A 20606-nucleotide genomic window follows, 5' to 3' on the forward strand; every position below is an offset into this window, starting at 1 on the left:
GTGTGGATTTGTTGTTGGAACTAGGCTCAGGCAAAAAGTCTTGAGTTTCAACTGTGTGAGCGAGCGCATCACGACAATCCGCATCAAGGCTAAATTCGCCAACATAAGCCTAATATGCGCGCATGCCCCAACAGAGGAGAAAGATGAAGACACCAAAGATATGTTCTTCGAGCTCTTGGACAAGACATATGAGCAGTGCCCTGGCTATGACATTAAAATTGTCTTAGGAGATTTTAATGCCAAGCTAGGAAGAGAAGACATCTTTGGTGGCATAATCGGGAGATACAGCCTGCACGACACCACCTCCGACAACGGATTCAGGCTGGTCGATTTCGCTGCGGGGCGAGACGTTCTGGTAGCTAGTACGCAGTTCACGCATCTTAATATCCACAAGGGGACATGGAAATCTCCTGATCAATCAACCGTCAACCAGATTGACCACATTGCGATCGACGCACGACACTTCTCCAGTATCCAGGATATCCGAACATTCCGAGAGGCCAACATTGACTCGGACCACTACCTCGTTGTAGCCAAGGTACGGCTACGAATATCCCGATCCAAGCCAAAACAAGGAGGTACTGTGAGAAGATTCGACGTTAGACGGCTACAATCGCAAGAGACTGCCATGTCCTTTTCCGATCGAGTCTCTAGTAACCTCCTAAGGAGTCCTATGCTTCCTGCATTAAGCATTGAAAACCAGTGGCAACATTGCCTTGCAGCCATCAGAGATGCCGCCTCTGAAGTGCTAGGTTTCACACGGCCACCACAGCGAAACCCCTGGTTTGACGACGAATGCCGGCAAGCGCACGCAGCGAAACAAGAGGCATACAAAACGGCGCTGCACAAAAGGACTAGAGCTGCTCGCGAGCTCTACGAGCAGAAGAGGAGAGAGGAACACCGGCTTCTTAGACGGAAAAAAAGAGAGCATGAGAAGCGCGCGATCGAGGAGATAGAGGGATGTCACAACAGGAATGAGGTTCGTAAATTTTACCAAAAGGTAAAAAAAACCTCCCAAGGGTACCAGCCACGAACCGAAGCCTGTAAAGACGATCAAGGGAACATCGTAGTAGAACCACAGTCGATGCTGAGAATATGGAAAGATCACTTCTCCAAATTATATAACGGCGATGACGAACCGAACTCCGCTGTAAGGGAGATAGAACCACTCAACCTCGGCGATGCAGATCAACAATTCCGCCTACCCGACCTTGACGAAGTGAAGATAGCTATATCTAAACTTAAGTCAAACAAAGCTGCTGGAGCTGACGGCATCACCGCCGAACTATTCAAAGCAGCAGGCGATGACTTGGTAGGGAGCATGCACCAACTCATCTGCAAAATTTGGTCGGAAGAAAGCATGCCCGATGAGTGGAACCTCAGCATAGTGTGCCCGATACATAAGAAAGGAGACCCTCTAAACTGCACCAACTACAGAGGCATCAGTCTCCTTAACATTGCGTATAAGATCCTCTCTGCCGTATTATGTGAACGTCTGAAGCCATTCGTCAACAACCTAATTGGTCCTTATCAGTGTGGCTTCAGACCAGGAAAGTCCACTATCGACCAAATATTCACACTACGGCAGATCTTGGAAAAAACCCAGGAGCTTCAAATCGATACCCACCATCTCTTTATCGATTTTAAAGCCGCGTATGACAGCATCTATAGGGAAGAGCTCTACCGAGCAATGTCTAGTTTTGGCATCCCTGTCAAACTTATCCGTTTGTGCAGAATGACGATGGAGAATGCACGCTGCTCTATCAAGGTCGGAAAAGATCTTACCGATGCATTTGATGTCAAAAAAGGTTTTAGACAAGGCGATGCACTGTCATGCGACTTCTTCAACATCGTTCTGGAAAGAATTGTGCAAAACTCAACCGTAAACACTAGAGGCACAATCTTCCAAAGATCCATCCAATTACTCGGATACGCAGATGATATTGACATAATTGGAAGATCAAAGCGTGATGTCAGTGGAGCGTTTTTGAGCATTGCGAAGGAAGCGAAGAAGATGGGTTTAGTGGTCAATGAGGGCAAGACCAAGTATATGCTGTCATCAAAAAAGGACACTGAACGACGACGTCTTGGACAAAACGTCACTATGGACAGCTATAACTTTGAGGTAGTTAAGGACTTTGTCTACCTAGGCACCGCTATTAATGCAGACAACGACACCAGCGCTGAAATCAAACGAAGAATAACTCTTGCAAATCGCTGCTTCTTTGGACTTAGAAGGCAATTGAGAAGTAAAGTCCTCTCTCGAGCATGTAAAATCACCATCTATAAGGCACTCATCATCCCGGTTCTCATTTATGGCGCTGAGGCCTGGACCCTGTCAAAGAAAGATGAGAGCGTCTTAGGATGCTTCGAGAGAAAAATTCTTCGGGCGATTTTTGGTCCCGTACGCATAGATGGAGAATGGAGAAGAAGATATAACGACGAGCTGTACGGGCTGTACAGCGACACTGACCTAGTTAGCAGAATCAAAGTCCAACGGCTTAGATGGCTAGGTCATGTAGAGCGGATGGACATCAACGCTCCAGCCTGGAAGGTCTTCGAATCCAATCCCGAGGGACGGCGCAGTAGAGGAAGACCGCGACTCAGGTGGCGCACCCAGGTGGGAGAGGACCTCAACCAACTTGGCGTGCGAAACTGGAGACAGCTAGCTAGGGACCGAGCTGGCTGGAGACGCTTGTTGGTTGAGGCCCAGGTCCGCCCCGGACTGTAGCGCCACCTTAAGTAAGATGCCTAGGACTATAATATATACACTACCTAGTCCCCTCTAATTCTCCTCAAAATCGAAAGATTTCTGGGTCTCGCTTTTTTCTTGTCAGTTCCATCGATAGTCTCGTCTTGTCCACGTCTATTTTTATGATTTGAATAATCAATGAGGTAAGTTAGAAGATGTATAGACGTTTGACAGTTTATGAGTTGACATTTTGTTACAAATGTAATCCCGATCACAGTCATCCTTTATGGAATTCGAGAGGTTTTGCCATCCTGAAATGTAATTCGAAAACTATATTTTATATTCCGTAACAAATAAGTGCTTAGATCATGGCACAGGCAGGAGTTGAACCCAAAATATCTGGCTTGACATTTCTACGGACTAACTATCTCGCAACGGGTACTACTATTTCTTTTTTTTTGGTACAAAATATGGGACACCGACATAGTTCAAAATTTTCAAAAACAAAATCCCCAGGATTTAAATCATCATTCACATAATCCACAAACAAAATCGCCAAACTTTAAAAGCCGCCGTAAATGATTGTTGGCATTTTCTTATGTTTGGCAGCAAACATAAGTTCTTAGATACGCTCGAAATATAGTGCATCGTTACCAAAAGATTTTGGTTTTGTAGATTCTAAATTTGGAGATTTTGGTTTTGGGGATTTTGGTTTTTGAGATTTCATATTTAAGAATTTTTGCTAGGGTACACAAACACAACCCACCAAATATAACGGGTTGTCCCTTTTGCGGGTTCAAAAGTATAGGTTTGGAATTCGACATCTGTCAAATTAAGTTGTTAAAACAATTTAGTTTTTCAGTTGAAAGTCTGACATTTACGAAAATGTATTGCTTAACTATAGCATAACGCATACAAATTGTTAAAACTTACTACAAAAATGGTGATATTGCCTTAGCCACATCTCGTCCAATTACGCAGTCTGTTGGCAAAATTGTGAAGAAATTTGAAAAGGCCGAAAATATCGGTGCTGTAAGTGAAAGTGTTGCCGGAGACCCGAGTGTCTCGATTCCTTATCGTTCTCAGGAATGAGGACTGTCTTACGGTACATTATGGCGTATTTTGAATTTGGATCTACACCTACATCCATATAAAGTCCAGCTTACACAATAACTGAAGCCAGCTGACCATTCACAACGTTGTATATATACGTCGAATGGGTACTTAAACCATAGGCGGTGGACGGTAATTTTTCGAACAAAATTTTCTTCAGAGACAAACAAAATTATCGTGTTTGGGGTTCTGAAAATCCTCAAGTAATTGAAAAGATGATATTACATTCACAAAAAGTCGATATTTGGTGCGCTTTTTGATCCGAAGGAGTGATTTGACCTTAAAAATTAGGTGACGCAACAGTACATGAAGAACGAAGGCCTTGTTGTCAGAGATGGAAGGGACCTATATTTTATATGCCGAATCCGAACGGCTAATTTGAGAAAGAACTTTTTCATGACAAGAATTAATCTTGGAGGATTTGTCAATTCCTCGAAAGAGGCATTACCCGTGAAAAAAAGTTAGGTGGCACAGTCTGTTATCGAACCAACAGTGATTTGACTTTACTTTTTCAAAAACAACGATGAAATAATTGTCACCGTCAATTTGGAACTTTATAGATTCTTAAAAAGAAACAATGTCTTATTATTCAATTTATATTTATTTATATCTGATTTATTGAAAGATGAATTAGAGGAGTTAAAAAAATATTTTCATGAAAAATTACTGCCGCAAAATTTAAGCAAAATGAAACTTTTGCTCAAAAATAAAAAGGCCCATAAGCAGCGTGAAGTAGAGTAAACCCAAGGATGTTTAGTAGAAAACAGGTGTCGACGTTTTAAAGACGACTCAAGAGACAACGATCGAGATACACGAACCTGCAAAGATAAGCAGGGAAATACTATAGTGGAGACGCAGTTGATGCTAGCAATTTGGAAGGTTAATTTTGACTAGCTGCTTAATGGCGATGAAGCCCTCGATCCCGCCAACGAGCAGCCCCTACGAATCCATTTGATTGATCTGGAAGTCCACTCACCAGACCTGAAAGAGATCAGAGTTGTCATCACCGGACTGAAGTTGAACAAAGCTTGCGGTGATAATGGTTTACAGGGGGAGCTTTTCAAGAACACGTGAGCTGATCTGCTAAGAAGCATGCACCAACTCATAACCTAAATCTGATGGGAAGAAAGCATGCCCGACGAGTGGAATTTAAGGACTTCTGAATTATCATCAGCATCTTAATTTTAAACATCGTCTACAAGATCTAGAGGAAAGTTCTACGTACTACATATGGACCAGTTTGTGTTAAAAGGCAAAATAATATCTGGCGGCTAAGATATACATTAACGAACTATACGATCCGTACAGCGATTTGCTACTGGTAAAAAAACTACGTTGTCAAGTATTAGGATGGCTTGAACATATAGAGCGAATGAACATCGAAGCTCCAGACCGTAGGGTATTAAGCGCTAAGCCTTAGCGAACCAGAAGCAAAGACAGACTTAACCTCCAGTGGAGGGATTAAGTTGAGGCCGACATACGCCACGCCGGCCGGCTGGCTTGGAATTCGAAACTGGAGATCAAATAAGCTGGAGAGATCTTTTACTTGAGGCTCAGGAGCAAGATGCACTGTAGCGTCAAATAAAGTAAAAAGTAAGTAAATACCGCAGTTGTTGACTACCGCAGTTGTCATATTGACTACCGCAATTGTCATATTGACTACCGCAGTTGCCGTATTGAATACCACAATAGTCACTACGACAACCGTAGTTTCAATTTCTTTCAACCAAAGTTGTAATATTGACTACTGCAGTTGTTATATTGACTACCGTAGTTTTCATATTGACTACTGCAGTTGTTGTATTGACTACCAAATTAGTCAATATGAAAACCGTAGTTTCAATTTCCTTCAACCAAAATTGTCGCATTAACTACTAAAGTTTGTAATTGTAAAAAAAATCGGATTCCAAAATTGACAACCGAAAATTGTTCTATTTACTATCGCGGTTATCGGCTGAAAATTGACTACCAAATAGTCATATTGACTACCAAATAGTCATATTGACCACCAAAATGGTCAATATAATGACTGTTTTCGTTCTGTGTAGTGGGTGCCGGGCGGTAATGATCACCACTGTTATCTTGCACGTTTTCAAGATGGGGATCAGCTAAGGTCAGGTTGAATTGCTGAAGTTTCCTACTCCTTAATAGTAGCAAGCCTTAGCAATCCAATTTGACCATAGATACGGGGTCCCTTATTTCAGTGGTGGTGTGAGCGACTTACATTATCCGTGCCGAAGAATGAAAGGCTGGGGGGCAAACCAGTCGCAAACGAGCTCATTCGGATGCCTTGGCAGGGTCCGTCTTATTTTCTGCCTTACCCCTCTGCCGGGGCTGACCTTTTTTTTTCCGACCTACTCGTGGGAGCAACACACAACAAACTTAAACAAAATGGACGAACTAGACATGACAAACAAAGAACCATCCACAGACTTGGAGGATGAACTCTTGGAATCCAGCCAGGAGACCCTGAAGTAGAAGCTCAGTAGAGCTGGTAGTTCCAGCACTTGTGAGCAACCCAAAACCGCAGGAAGTATAGGCAGTGTTCCTAAACCGTATACAAAACCGAAACCTCGAGTAGCAGTGCCACTCGATTAACCAAAAAACCATCGGAAGGCGCTCTTCTTAGGAACCGCTTTAAAACGGCCTCTCACATTCTTGCTAAGATGAATACAACAACCAGTTGATGAATACAACAACCTTCTGGACAGCCGAGTAAAGGCCGTTAAGCGAAACAGATCTCAGGTAGTGATCTGCCCGTCTCAGAAAAAGAGCAAGCTTGACGACCAGACAAAGCCAGGAAAAGCACCATCTTCTGGAGCAGCGCTACTGCGTACTCTTAGTAAGGTTGTCAGGGTTGACCTCCAAGTCGTAGTTGTGAAGACTCTCCACAAACAGCAAAGGTCTGCTGAACGTGTGGAAATCTATTGAGGGCAAGCTCTCTGAGATGGTGTTTTCATACACTATATCAAACAGAGAGGGCCCCTACCCTAGTTTGACTCTGGCGAGGATGCTCAGGGGGTATAGGGTAATTAAGTGTGTGGACAGGTATCTATTGATTTCCTTAGTGAAAGCATTGCTAAGGTTAGCAATGACTGGAAGGGCTTGAAGCTCAAGCTTATCCCAGCTAAGGACATCCCTAGACAACCGAAGGCTCGCATTTGGTTGCCGCTCATGAGCAGAAATCCAATCGGACAGGACCATTTCCACGGTCTTCAAAGGCAAAATCCACTGGTACCCATGCACGATTGGGCTTAAGTTAAGGCAGAAAAACCGCAGAAGACCAGCGCCTCGTACCTTCTGAGGATTAGTGATGAGAGTCTAGGGGCTCTCGAAAAGGCCGAGTAAAAACTCAGTTTTGGCATAAGGAATGCCAAATTTAAAATTCTGCAGAGTCAGGGAACAGACACCGACAAAGCTGATGACAACGTCAAAGTTGACGATGTTATAAGGGGAGTAGAGATCCCCAGTGAGTTGCCGGGCCCCAGCTCTGCAGCCAAAAATAATTAAAAAACGCGCTGAAGGTTATCCAGAAGCACTCTAAATGTGCTTCAGATAATCTGAGAGTTTTCCTTAGGGAAGAAAATTTCGACATTAGCGTTATCCAAGAACCGTTGATAAATGGCCTCAAGGTGCGAGGCCTCCAAGACAACCAATACGACCTCTTTTATTAAACCGCAGATCAAGACCAAGGTACTCCCAGAACTTGTATTTTAGCTAAGAAACATTTAAAAGGTATTTTATGTCCAAATTTTAGCACTCCCGATCTGACAGTTGTCAGATTTGGTGATAAGAATACACAGGGTTTGCTGTTGGCCTCTTTTTACTCTGCCCATAATACACCATCACCTCCCGAGGAGGTGTGCGAAATCATAACCGAAGCTAAAATCAAAAAGCAAACCTTCTGATCAGAGGCGACGCAAATGCTCGGTATACCCTTTGGGGATGTTCTTAGATCAACGAACGAGGTGAGTTACTTTTTGATTTTATTATTGAACATAATATGACCATTTGTAACAGAGGCAATACTCCCACTTTCGTCTTTCCCAGCTCGGAAAATTATGATGGATGGGAGAATGTGCTTGATGTTACTTTAGTAAACAACCGGAATTTATTAGCAGAGAATTGGAGAGTTTCCCCTTTGAATTCGTGTTCAGATCACAAGTGGATTCTTTTTCAAATTAATTTCGAGTCGAAAAACCCTCCGCCTTATAGAAATCCCAAAAGAACTGACTGGAAGAAATTCAGTCAAATTGCTTATTCCAAACTAAGCAACTTACCGAATCTCACTGAATCGATAGGAGACTCTGAATCAAAGGTGAAAACCTTTGAAACTTCTATATGTAAATCTTTAAGAGTCTCTTGCTCAGTTAAATATTGCCGTAAAACCCTTCCTTCTTGGTCGAATGAAGAACTATCAAGTCTTAGGAAAATGACGAGGACAATTTTCAATATCTGCCACAAACATAAGTTTTACCAACCGTATAAAGACTCTCTTAAAATTTACAAGCAATCCCTGTCAAAAGACAAGGCTGGATGGAATATTGTCAATCAATCGAAGACATAAAGGACTCCGCAAGGCTCAGCAAAGTTTTATCGAAGGAACATTGTAATCCTTCATTTCTAAAAAAGCCTAATGGAACCTGGACAGCCTCTCCAGCCGAATCTCTTGAGCCACTGATGAAGACGCACTTTCCGCGTTGCGAGAGTGATAACCTCGAACCGCTTGAAACCACAGAGCAACGTCGCTCATGTGGAGCAAGTCAATTCCGTTATAACAAGAGAAAATATTTTGTGGGCCATCAATACTTTTTCTCCATATAAATCCCCAGGCATGGATGGCATACTGCCAGTTATGCTTCAAAAGTTGCATGATGTGGCAGCTCCATGGCTTGAACAAATTTTCAAGGATGCCTCCTTCTCAAACATGTGCCCATGTCCTGGAGACAGGTCAAAGTAGTTTTTATCCCGAAAGTGGGTAGGCGAGGTCATGAATCCGCGAAGGATTTCAGACCAATAAGCTTAACATCTTTTGTGCTTAAAACCTTGGAACGCATTCTTGATTACCATATTAGAGAAATCCTAGTTGGACGACCTCTGCAAAGACTGCCCTCCATGAGGGGAAAAATATGACTTATGGCATCGTAATACCTAACCTCTGTTAAATTTGTTTGCTTTTCGAATGTGCATGTTCCAAAAAATAGCCGAGAAATTATGGTCAACCTAATGTTTGCTTAGCTTTAGCCCATAGTTAAGCTTAAAATATTGTACGAGTGCTGGCCTTAGTTACTTTACTAATTTTAACGACTTGTGATTTGCGAAAAGGAAGTTCCTCTTTAAGACACTTAATCGTTGCTTTGGATTACTCTGAAACTAAAAACCAATTTATTAAAGCAATGTTATATTTTACAGGTTTTGTTAAACGCTTTGTCCATCATTGATGATATCTTTAACAAAATGGCGGCTATCAACTGTAAATGTTTTCAACTCACTATATTATTAGGTTCTAAATTGCTAAGGATAATTGGATGACCCATTAGAGGGCCACAGGAATATATTTTATAGCAAATACTCTTACACATCTACTCGTATAAGCTAGTGCTATAAATTCATAGGAATATTTTTCTAATTTCGATGCTTTGATAGCAAAGTCCCTCTCTATGTTCTTTTTATCGATGTTATGATGAGGCTCATTAAGGCCTAATATATGACATTTCCAGCAATATAAAACGGATTAAGTTCAAATAATATAGTTTATTTATTGCAATTACCAAACACTGTTGTTGGTATATCGTAAAAATTTGATTAAAATCGTAAATTTGACTTGATCACCAAAATCTGGTCAATTTTCCCCAATTACCAGCTCCATAAAGTCTATTACATAAATCTACAGTGACTATCACGCTTTCTTTTTTTGATTGCCTTATGTAAGCAACAGCAGCAGGCACACTTTTATATCAACGGTCATATAAGAATATCCCTGTAGCCACATAAATACTCATCGTATCTATCATCGAACGTAACGCATATAAACATCAACCTCCTGGGGTGTGTTTGGGAAGCAATTAAGCTATATTTCCGCCTAATGGAGTGGTGATTGCGTCCATGTCCAATGTCCATCTCCATTTCCATGTGCTGTGTTGTTTTGATGCTTTTTGTTGTGGAACCGCGAATGTCTATAATGTGTATCGTGCGTCTCGGGCGATGTATAAAGACCCATCCTCGCTCAGCGGGAAGTCCTCGCCCCTGTGGGAAGGCACTTATAGCGTGGGTTGATATCCAAATGTATTTAGGTTTGATTATTGTTTTATATGAATAAAAATTGCTTTAGTCGATTCGATAATATTCCTTATTGTCAGTTGCTCTCTGCCACCGCGCCGCCGCCGCCAAAGCCTATTTAAGAGTTATTTAGTTTACCCTGCACTATTGGAACATATAAGCTTGGATTTGGTATTGCTCAGCGCTGTTTCCTGCTGCTTTATACCGTCTCAACAAATACAATTATTCCCTGTTTGAATTTAATGCTCCCCAACTATGAATAATTTGATTCCATTCCTCAAGGACCTTGAAGTGTTATTGAGTTAAATTCTGTCCACTGACATACCCCCGCGAAATGGGTATAGAAACACCTTTTGTTTGTTAGCAAAAAACTTTTGTTGGATTTATTGCTTAAAACCGATATAGGTTGTGTTAGCCATTCACTGAAATGACTCCATGCCATAGAGCTGGTTGACATATAGCAACTGTCATCGAAAGACAAGTTATACAAGTTTAACTGAAAATTAAACCGAATCCACAATTGAAATTGACACATTACAACGTCAAACTTCAGCGAGCGTTACTACACATAATTGAGTTCGAACTAAGAGAGAGAAGAGGTGCAGTGCAGTGCAGCCAGTATAGGCGATTTCTCAATGTGTCCCAGAAGATGTCCCAATATAATGGATTCAGTAATTTTTCCTCCATACCGACACCGACACCATCATCGTCATCATCGTCATCATCGCGAAAAGCGCAAAATTTATACACTCTAAGAAATTTTTGTTGAAAATTACTACAATTATTGTATGCAACTGGTCCGTTACAATAATTGTAGTAATTTTCAACACGAATTTTCGATGTTTTTTATTCAACATTTGGTTGGAAAAAGCAATGTTCAATTTTCAACACACTAAAAAGTAAACATTTTCTTAGGTCGTATATCGTAGATCATAAATCAAAGGTCGTAGGTTTTTTTAAGCAATAACTGCTGAATAGTAAACACATTTATATAAAATTTACTCCGGATTTAGTTGAAAAATCAACAAATAATGTCCAATTTTCTTCAAAAATAAGAAAATGTCGTACCTTTTTCAACAAATATGTTAAAAAATAAACAATATCTGTAGAAAATTAGGCTTTTATTTTTTAATATTCAACTCATGATGCTGACATTTCAACAAAAAAATCTTAATTTTTTAACAAATTAACTTAATTTTCAACATTATTGCGCTCAAATGCAGTTGGTTTTTCAAATTTTTAATTAATAAAAAATCAACATTATCTCTTTAATATTTAACATAAAACTTTAATATCAATCATAATTAAATGAGAAATCTACCTTAAAATGATTAGAATTCAACATAATTGTTGAAAGATAAGCATATTCTAAAATTGATTCCCAAAAGTTTGCATATATTTAATCATCTGTAGTTGATTTTTTAACACATTAACCCTATTTTTCAACACAAATGCCTAAAATTAAAATAAAAACCTGAATATTCAACATAAATAAGATGTTTTATTCAGCAAAAAAAAATGGAAATTCTGGAAAATTAAACAAATTTATTCAAAGCCACATTTAGTATTCAACATAAACGTTTAACACATGTGAAACAAAAATTGAATTTCTTATTGGATATTAAACAAAATTTATTGACAAAAAACTGCATTTAATATAGTAGTTCTGAACTAAAATGCTATTTTTTAAATAATATTTTGTCAAAATCCAAATAATTTTTTTGGAAATTCACAATTTTCTTTACATATTTAAATGATTATTTTGAATACTAAACATGTCTGTAAATTTCTGTAAAAGCAAGCTTATTTAATTGGAATATTCAGGTTTTCATTGTTTTTGAGCCTTTGTATTTGAAAATAGAGTTTGTAATAAAAAATCTATAGCTACAGTTATTTAAATATAAGCCTTTTTGGGAACACATTCTAGTAATTGCTAGTATCTTTCAAATTATATGTTGAGTTCTTACCATTTATACGGGTTGAGTTCCTATCAAAATCAAATTGTTCTCATATACGCAAACTTCTTGATAACCGTTTGGCATAATCCTTACATTGAAAAGAAAAAAGAACAAGTTAAAGCAATTGAACAACTTTTCTCCGCTGAATTTGAATACATACCATTAGAAATCCTGGAAAATTAAACTTCATTTTTAGAAACAATCATCCCACAAAATTAAATTTAATTCTTCACAACTATCAAAAAAAAAAAAGAAAGATTAAATATGTATATTTAAGTAATATATTTTTTATTTTGTTTTCAATATTTCCTTAATATCTTATAATAAATAACTTAATAATAATTAATCCATATCTGTAAATAAAAGAAAAAATAAATGAAATGGTTAATGTCAATGAAAATCAAAATAAAATTTACATTAGGATGGCTATACCTAAGGGTATTTAGTTAAAAAATCTTAATAAGAATAACGAAGATGCGACTTACACTTTAGTTTTGGTTTAGCTTTCGGATAAGGGTGTTGATTTTTGTCAAATTCGTCGCATTCTTTTTTGGTCCATGAGGCTTTTCGGATTAGTTGTTTAAGATAAACCGAACTAAAAAATCTAATCTTTGCGACACTTCGTTGGGTATTCTATATTAAAATCATAAAAATACCCAATGGTTTGGGCCAGGACATCACATACGAAATGTCTGGGAAGGAGAGTATAAAATAATAAAATTGTTAGCAACAATAATAAATAATAACAAAGAGAAAAAATGAAGATAAAAGGCTGATAACTTTCTAATAGAAAATGGAAAACTATTTTTACTTGTTTAAAAAGAGTTTAAACTTTTTTTAAGAACTTATAACTTGGTACTAGTAATACAATACTGTAGTAACTCAAAATAATTTCTTACAAATGAATGAATGAATGATTCAAAACTATCGAATAAATGAATACTACTATCTATAATTTGATAGTTTTATTCGATTGTTCTCAACACTACTCAGTAGGATATATTTCAAATAAGAATTAATTCAAATATGCATACCAACTACAGCAATTCATGGCGCAGATACTGGAGATTTTAAATCGTCTAACACTGTTCCAATGTGTAAAAGAAAATTTAAGAATTAGTAAAACAAATTAGGGTTTTGTATACTGGTTGCTTACCGGAAACGTTTGTATAAGAAAATCTAGATTTTCTTTAAAATGGTGGATAATACAATTTAGAATCTCCATTTCTTGATGGCCTTCTAAAGCTGCTTCTCCTCCTGTCATAAAACAGTATGCATACATATATTTTAAAGAGAAATGTCAATTATTGTAGAAAATTAAACAGAACTTAGAAATATTAAACTATTGTGCTGATAATTGGACATAAAATTATTATTTTTCATAAAAAAGGCTTAATTTTCAAATGCATAATAATTCCGAATAACTGTTTCAAAAACGAAGACTTAATTTTTTTTCAACGCAAATGTTTAGTTTTCAACGCAAATGTTTAATTTTCAACACAAATATTTGATAATTCCGAAAATTGTTTAAAAATTGAACCCTTCATATTTTCCCTCGCAAAAAAGAACAAAAATGTTTGATTTTCAACCAATGTTTAATTTTAATTCTCAACACAAATTTATAATAATTTGGAATAACAATTTGATAATGAAGGCAAAATGCACTTCATTTTGTTTTCAGCAGCAAAATTTTTTGTATGCATAATTGAGAAAAAAACTATTTATTTGATATTGAAAAAGAAATTCCATGGTAATAACAACAATACGAAATTATACAAAGTGGTTGTTGCGTTTATCGTGGAAATAAGTGATACTAGTAAATAAAAACTAAATAATATTTAAGAAATTTTACTTACCAGAGAGATTTTATAGTTTTTTTTATTATTTTGCACTTTGATTTTTATTTAACTTTGATTTTTTGATTTTAACAATAGAGAATAATTCAAGACGCGCACTGCACAAAATACACTTTATGACTGGTTTGTTTAAATGGTTTTGGTTACTTGTACACGAAAGAGAAAAAAGAACAAAAGAAAGAAATGCACACTGTTTTCGCACAAGTAATGATGAGAATTCAACAAGTAATATTGAAAGGGAAATCGTATCCCGTAGAGGAGTGTGATGAGTGCTGATGACTATTTGCCTCCTCGCTCTTTTTTCAACAAATGATTACGACATTATAAGAAAGAGAAAATTGTATTCAGCAAAAAATGTTTAATTATTGAAAATACGATGTACAGATATTTGTTTGGGATATAAATATTATATCGTATTTTCTATAATTAAACTATCGAATTGTTTTTGATATATTTTTTCGCTCTAAATAATATATTCTATTGAAAATTCAACATGATTACGAGATTATGAAAACGATCAAATTAAATTAAACAAAAACTGCTGAAAGAGAGAAAAACGTTATCTGAAAAATAAGATCTGGGTTGTTGAATTTTTGTATTCTCTCCTTTTTTTCAGATATTTGTTTAGTATTGAACAAACGTATAAGATATTTAAGCAGGAATGTTTTATTTTCAGACAAATCTGTTGAATAAGAGAAAAAAATGATTTCTCGTAAAAAAATACGGTGTTGCAAATTCATCACCGCTCTTAATTTTAAGCAATCTATTGATTTCCCAACAAAAAGATTTGAATTTTCAACAGCGATGCTTTATTTTCACCAAAAAATGTTTAAATATGTTGAAAATTAAACAAAAATTCAACATTTGATTAATTTTCAAAAGAAAAATGCTTATTTTTCAGCAAATGTTGAAAATTACTACAATTTCATTTGGTTACTACAATAATTGGAGCAAAATTCAACCGGTGTTGAAAAACTTTAAACACGTATTGTAGTAAAATTACTATTTTTTCTTAGAGTGTACGAATCATTTAGTTTCTTGAGCAAGCAGCAGCTTCAAGCAGCAAGCATCCAGCAGCAGCAACAAAGACTTGAGACTCAAGACATACATAATGCAATTGTTCGAATACGAGAAGCAAAATGAACAAAGAGAATGATTGACCTTAGCTTAAGCCAAAGGCTGCTGTCAGATTGATGTCTCAATCTGTACACATACACGGGGAGCCGCAGGAGTGCACCCCTGGACCAATATTGGTTTCCTTATCCAGCAGCTTCGCTGCGCCGCCAATTCCATGGACAAACTTTCAGTGCGGAAAATATTGTTAACGATTTTTCATTAAATTTATACAACACTGATGGTGAAGTCCGCTCGGGACGTTGTGTTCTGTTCATTCGACCCTGGCTCATATAGGTGAACAAAAGAACAACAACGATGGTGCGATGCGGTGCGATGGCGCAGCGGTTAGTGGCAGGAGACGTGATGTAGCACTCTTTGAGGTGTCATGAATTATTCCACCAAGTTGTTACTTTTTGTTTCGTATTTTATTTTTTCTTGTGATGGAAGCGCGATGCATCAGGGTTGCGCGTTGGGGCCATAAAAAGGCGAGAAAATTGAATTCCTTTAGACGCCAGCACTTAACTTAAGTTCGAGAAAAATTGCCACAAAAAACATAAAATAAAAAGCAAATCTATTATAAAAGAAAAGAAGAAAACCTCTCAGGAACAGAAAGACAATCCAAGCGATGACAGCTGATTACAAAGTGAAGCTGGAATGAGAAATGAAATAATCGAGATGCATCAAAACAAAAGATACATTTGTTTTCTTTTTGTTTGGATTTGATTTTTAATGAGATTGAAATGAATATTTTAATTTTAATTTTTTTTTTTGTTTCTTTTTTTTTTTCTTTTGCAATGAATTTACAAAACGGTATCAATGGGAAACATTTAAAGATATGTTACTCAGCTAATTATTATATTGTTACTATTTACTTAGCAAGAAAGTTGTGATATTTTAAATGGTGTGTCATGTAGTGACATTTTAACTTTAATTTTAAACGGATGTATCCGCCGAAATCAAAAATCAGAAATAGAATGTCAGTGATCAAAAAATAAACATCTACGGAATAAGCAGTTGAAGCAAAAATATGGATTTATTTTGAAATTACTACGTATACTTCTAGTTAAATTAGTTTGGAAAAACCACAAACATTTTATTTTATTTAAATATCAAATTTTAAATGGCTAAGCCTTGTTTAAATAAATTTACACAGAAAAATAAGTTTAAAGAAAACTTAAACAACTTCCTAGATTTTTCATACTTTTAATTTCTTTTAAGATTTTAATAAGCGGTTTAAGAACTTTGATATTTTTTTTCGAACTATAATATCTATGTTTCTCATATATATCAAATCAACACAATTTAGAGCCATTTAAACAGGGTAAGAAAAACTTTGTGTGTCATAGTCGTGCATCTTATTTTTATAATATTTATTTGCAATATTTCTGTAACACATAATAAAACAAATATGATACAAAGTTTGAGAAAGGAAAATTTTGTACGTAAGCATAGCTTCCAATTTATCTTTTTTTTTTAACAAAACTGTAGATTAGGCTTTTATAGAACTGTCCCCAGTATGAAATCTGACAGGACTTTTACTAGTCTTGTGGCGGAGTGCCTAAATTGCTCTCGGTTTCGTCTCGGTCTCAGTCTCGCTTTATTTATAGTCAGTTGTTTTTTCGGTAGTCTTGTCTCGTCTCGACTAAAAGTCAGTTTTAAGGATTTGAATAATTTTATTTGGCTGTCGCAAATAAAACAATAAATTGCACACGTTACAATAAAAAAATTAAGAATGGAAAATATCCTATCAGATGTTATTATTATCAAAAATATCCAAATTGATTTTATTGAACGTCAGGGCATTCAAATTCCAAAACTTATATATTTTCTATGGACCTTGATATTACACGAAAATAACTTTATGTCTAAATAAGTAATCAAATAAATATAAAATTATTGAAATAATATAATTTATGTACCTATGTCCAAAGTTATTTTTACAAAATGTTGGTTTGTCAATTCGGATCGTGGATTCTAAGAGGGTTTCTCCAGAGCATTTTATTCTATAAATAACAAAACTAGTAGCCGTGTTGCTTAATAAAACTTTTTAATTCAAACAAAATTACAACTTGTGCACGCTGCGTATTTCTTGAGAGCGTAAATGATTCTATGGGACAAATCTTCTTTCGCACTCGTGTAGTTGCAAGAGTAATGAGAGACCTTGACATACACAAATCCGCTGGCACGGATAGTATTCCCCCTATTGTTCTGAAGAGGTGTTCTTCAACGCTGGCAAAACCACTGCTTAAGCTTTTCCATCTGTCCTATTCTACAGGACTTTTCCCGAGTGCATTGAAAACTGCATTTTTCCAGCCTGTCCCTAAAAAAGGTGAATCATCCTCCCCATCTAACTTTCGTCCAATAGCACTCACATCTCTTCTTTGCAAGGTCATGGAAACGCTGATTAATTTTCAACTTAAGAAATATCTTGAAGAACGGAAGCTTCTTAATGATAGGCAGTATGGCTTTCGTAGCAATAGGTCCACTTGTGATCTCATAGTTTATCTCACCGAACAGTGGAACAAATCTTTACATCGTTTTGGAGAAAGTAAGATTATTGCACTTGATATTTCAAAAGCATTTGATAGAGTTTGGCACTAAGCTCTCTTACCAAAAATGTGTGCTTTTGGTATAGAAGAATCTCTTCTTCGTTGGGTTAGAAATTACCTTTCGGAAGGTTCAATTCAAGTAGTGTTGGACGGGTTCAAATCTGATATTCTCAAAATAAACGCTGGTGTGCCACAGGGATCCGTTTTGTCTCCGACGCTCTTCCTTATTTTCATAAATGATCTTTCGTCTGAAACTTCTTACCCCCTAAATTGTTTCGCTGATGACAGTACCATCAGCTTTTCATATTCGTTTTCAGATTCTCATCCTTGTCCTTCGGATGTGGCACTTCAACGGCAGCGTATGGTAAGCTCATTAAATTCTGATCTCGACAGCATTGTACAATGGGGAATCAAAAACCGTGTAGAATTTAATGCTTCGAAAACTCAATGCTGTCTCCTGTCGTTAAAGCGTTTCCCACCCCCGATGACGCTATCCATGAGCGGCACTTGCATCCGGGAAACTAATCAACTTTCAGTACTCGGTATAAATATCACAGATCACCTCTTATGGAATTATCAAATATTCTATATTGCAAAAAATGCTGGTAGGTGCTTAGGATTTCTCCGACGGTAATTCATTCATTTAAAATAGTTGATAAAATCTGTCAATATGACGGGAAGCTTATATTTTGTATTTAGAACGCCCACATCCACCGAAGGAGTTCTTGAGCGCAGAACCGGAGTCGTGTGATCACTGTGCACAAAGGAAACACTGTATTTACAAAACATTTATTTGTGTTGCGAATGTTTGGCATTTCTGGAAAAAATAATAAATAACTTACATAGCTTGCAAGTATTATTTTTACAATGGATAATTATATAGTATGCATAACATATAACATATAAAAACTATGTAATACCCAACCCAAGAAACGGGAAGAGACATTTATTAGAGTTTTCGCAATTTAACTTTTACCCTATAATCTAGCTATTGAAGTTATTCGAACAGAGCGTTTCACAAAGTTTAGTATTTGTTTTAAATTTTCTAATATAGATAAGATTAAATTTGTATTTTATTAGTTAAAGTCATCGTCGCTTTATTTTACTAAGTTCTGAGTAGTTACCCAAAACTTAAATTACTTACCCGTTGAAACTTTCTGTTATTAAATACTTCGTTACACATCTATCCTTTTTAAGATTTTTTGTGTTAGGTAACTACTTGTTAGTTATTCCTATTCTCCAGTGTTATAAGGGTTTTGACAAATGAAAATTAAGAAAAAACTGCACAATCGCTCATTGTGTAGCCATTGTCACGTTAATTTACATAATTTTAGTAATAATTGGTTAAAAATGTATTATGCATTATTTCTGTGGTGGTGAAAATTTCGACCGGAATAAAATATAATACGAAATGAGAATTAAAACAGGAATTCTTCCAAGAATTCCTTCAAGTTTTTTCTCATTTGAAATACACGATTTCTTCTTGGTTTCATATTGCTTAAAAAAAACATCGAATTCATCCATTTTGATTAAAAAAGGAAATATAGAAACATCGCTGCTTTAAGGATAGCTGTTACACTGTGAAGCCGTTGCAACAGATTTCACGTATTCGTAGATACTACGAAATGACATTTCGTTCGGACATAATATTTTATGGATGTAAATAGCAGAGCAAATCATTTGTTTGAAGCCAATTAATTTTTCAAATTTGTCATTTAATTCAATTCTTTCATCACTTTTTCAATTCATCTTCTACAATAACAAATTTTTTAATATATTTTAATATTACAAAGCATGGCAATTTGACGTCTGCCGTAGGGAAAATACAATTATAAAAATTCAATGAAAAAGCATGATTTAGAAATTCATCGAGGAAATTTATAATAAGCAACCTGTGATTTGAAGTTTGGTAAATCAATGTTTCAAAACATTTTGTATTTACAAATCAAAGAAAGTTTTATAAACTGGATTTTTCGTTCAGTCGAAACAAAACTATGAAATAGTAAAAAAGATCCTTTTTTTAAAGTGCAAAGGAGTAGTGTTAACTCCTTGCTTTAAAATATGTTCAAATTAATATATCGGTATTTCTTTTCGTGTGAAACTTATTAAATAAGAGGTTTCCAACCATCGACACCATACAAAATATTGATGAGTTTCTCTAAGCCAGACTCCGTATAAATGCAATAATTAGGGGTGTTCTTAGAAAGATTGAAAATTTGCTTATTTTCTTGATATTTTAAATGTTCATAAACGTATTTTTCACTATCATAGCAAAAGCAGCTATTCAAAGTCGCGTTGAAGACTTTAAGTTTGGAAACTGTACCACTGAAGTTCTTACTAAAAAAATTAAACAAATGCTGATTAAAGCAACTTTTGTCATCTTTCGTTTTTTCTTTAGCATGTGTATGAACATTTATGTTATATGTAAGTACATAAACAAGTTTTTTTAACTCACCCACAACTTGGATAATATCTTCACCAGAAGTCCAGTTGCGACGATAACCTATAGATCTGTTGCTTGATCCAAATTCCATAATTTTACACTTGGAGCTATTTATTTTGGAATCCCAATAATTAGCACAGTACTTTTGTAACATATTGATTTGAAGATGTAGAGCATTGTTTTTCAACCTTTTACATGAAACGTACCCTTTAGCACCAAGAAATATTTCGCGACTTCGATAGCTCGAACTTCGATAACTCGGATTTTGTTTAATTAAAATAATGTGTCTTAAGAGCTTTTCTTTCATACATTTTAACTTTGACAAACTCGAACTTTTTTTCTTGTTTATCTAGAATAAAAGTCTTCAAGGGAGAGATGAAAATGTCATCTGAAATTTATACCTGCTATGAAAATGGTGTTCGAAAAGTTTAAAGGAGAAATGTGTCATTACTTCTCAATGGAAGATATATCGAAGAATATTGGGCCAAGGTGGATCTTGAATCCGTTTTTAAATGCAGCTGTTAATGAGGCAAAATTGTCAATTAAGCTCAAGGAAAGTCTGCTGGATCTATCTGCCGATGGAATGCTGTAATTGGAATT

Source organism: Eupeodes corollae, chromosome 1 (genome assembly GCF_945859685.1).
Source record: "Eupeodes corollae chromosome 1, idEupCoro1.1, whole genome shotgun sequence".
NCBI lineage: Eukaryota > Metazoa > Arthropoda > Insecta > Diptera > Syrphidae > Eupeodes > Eupeodes corollae.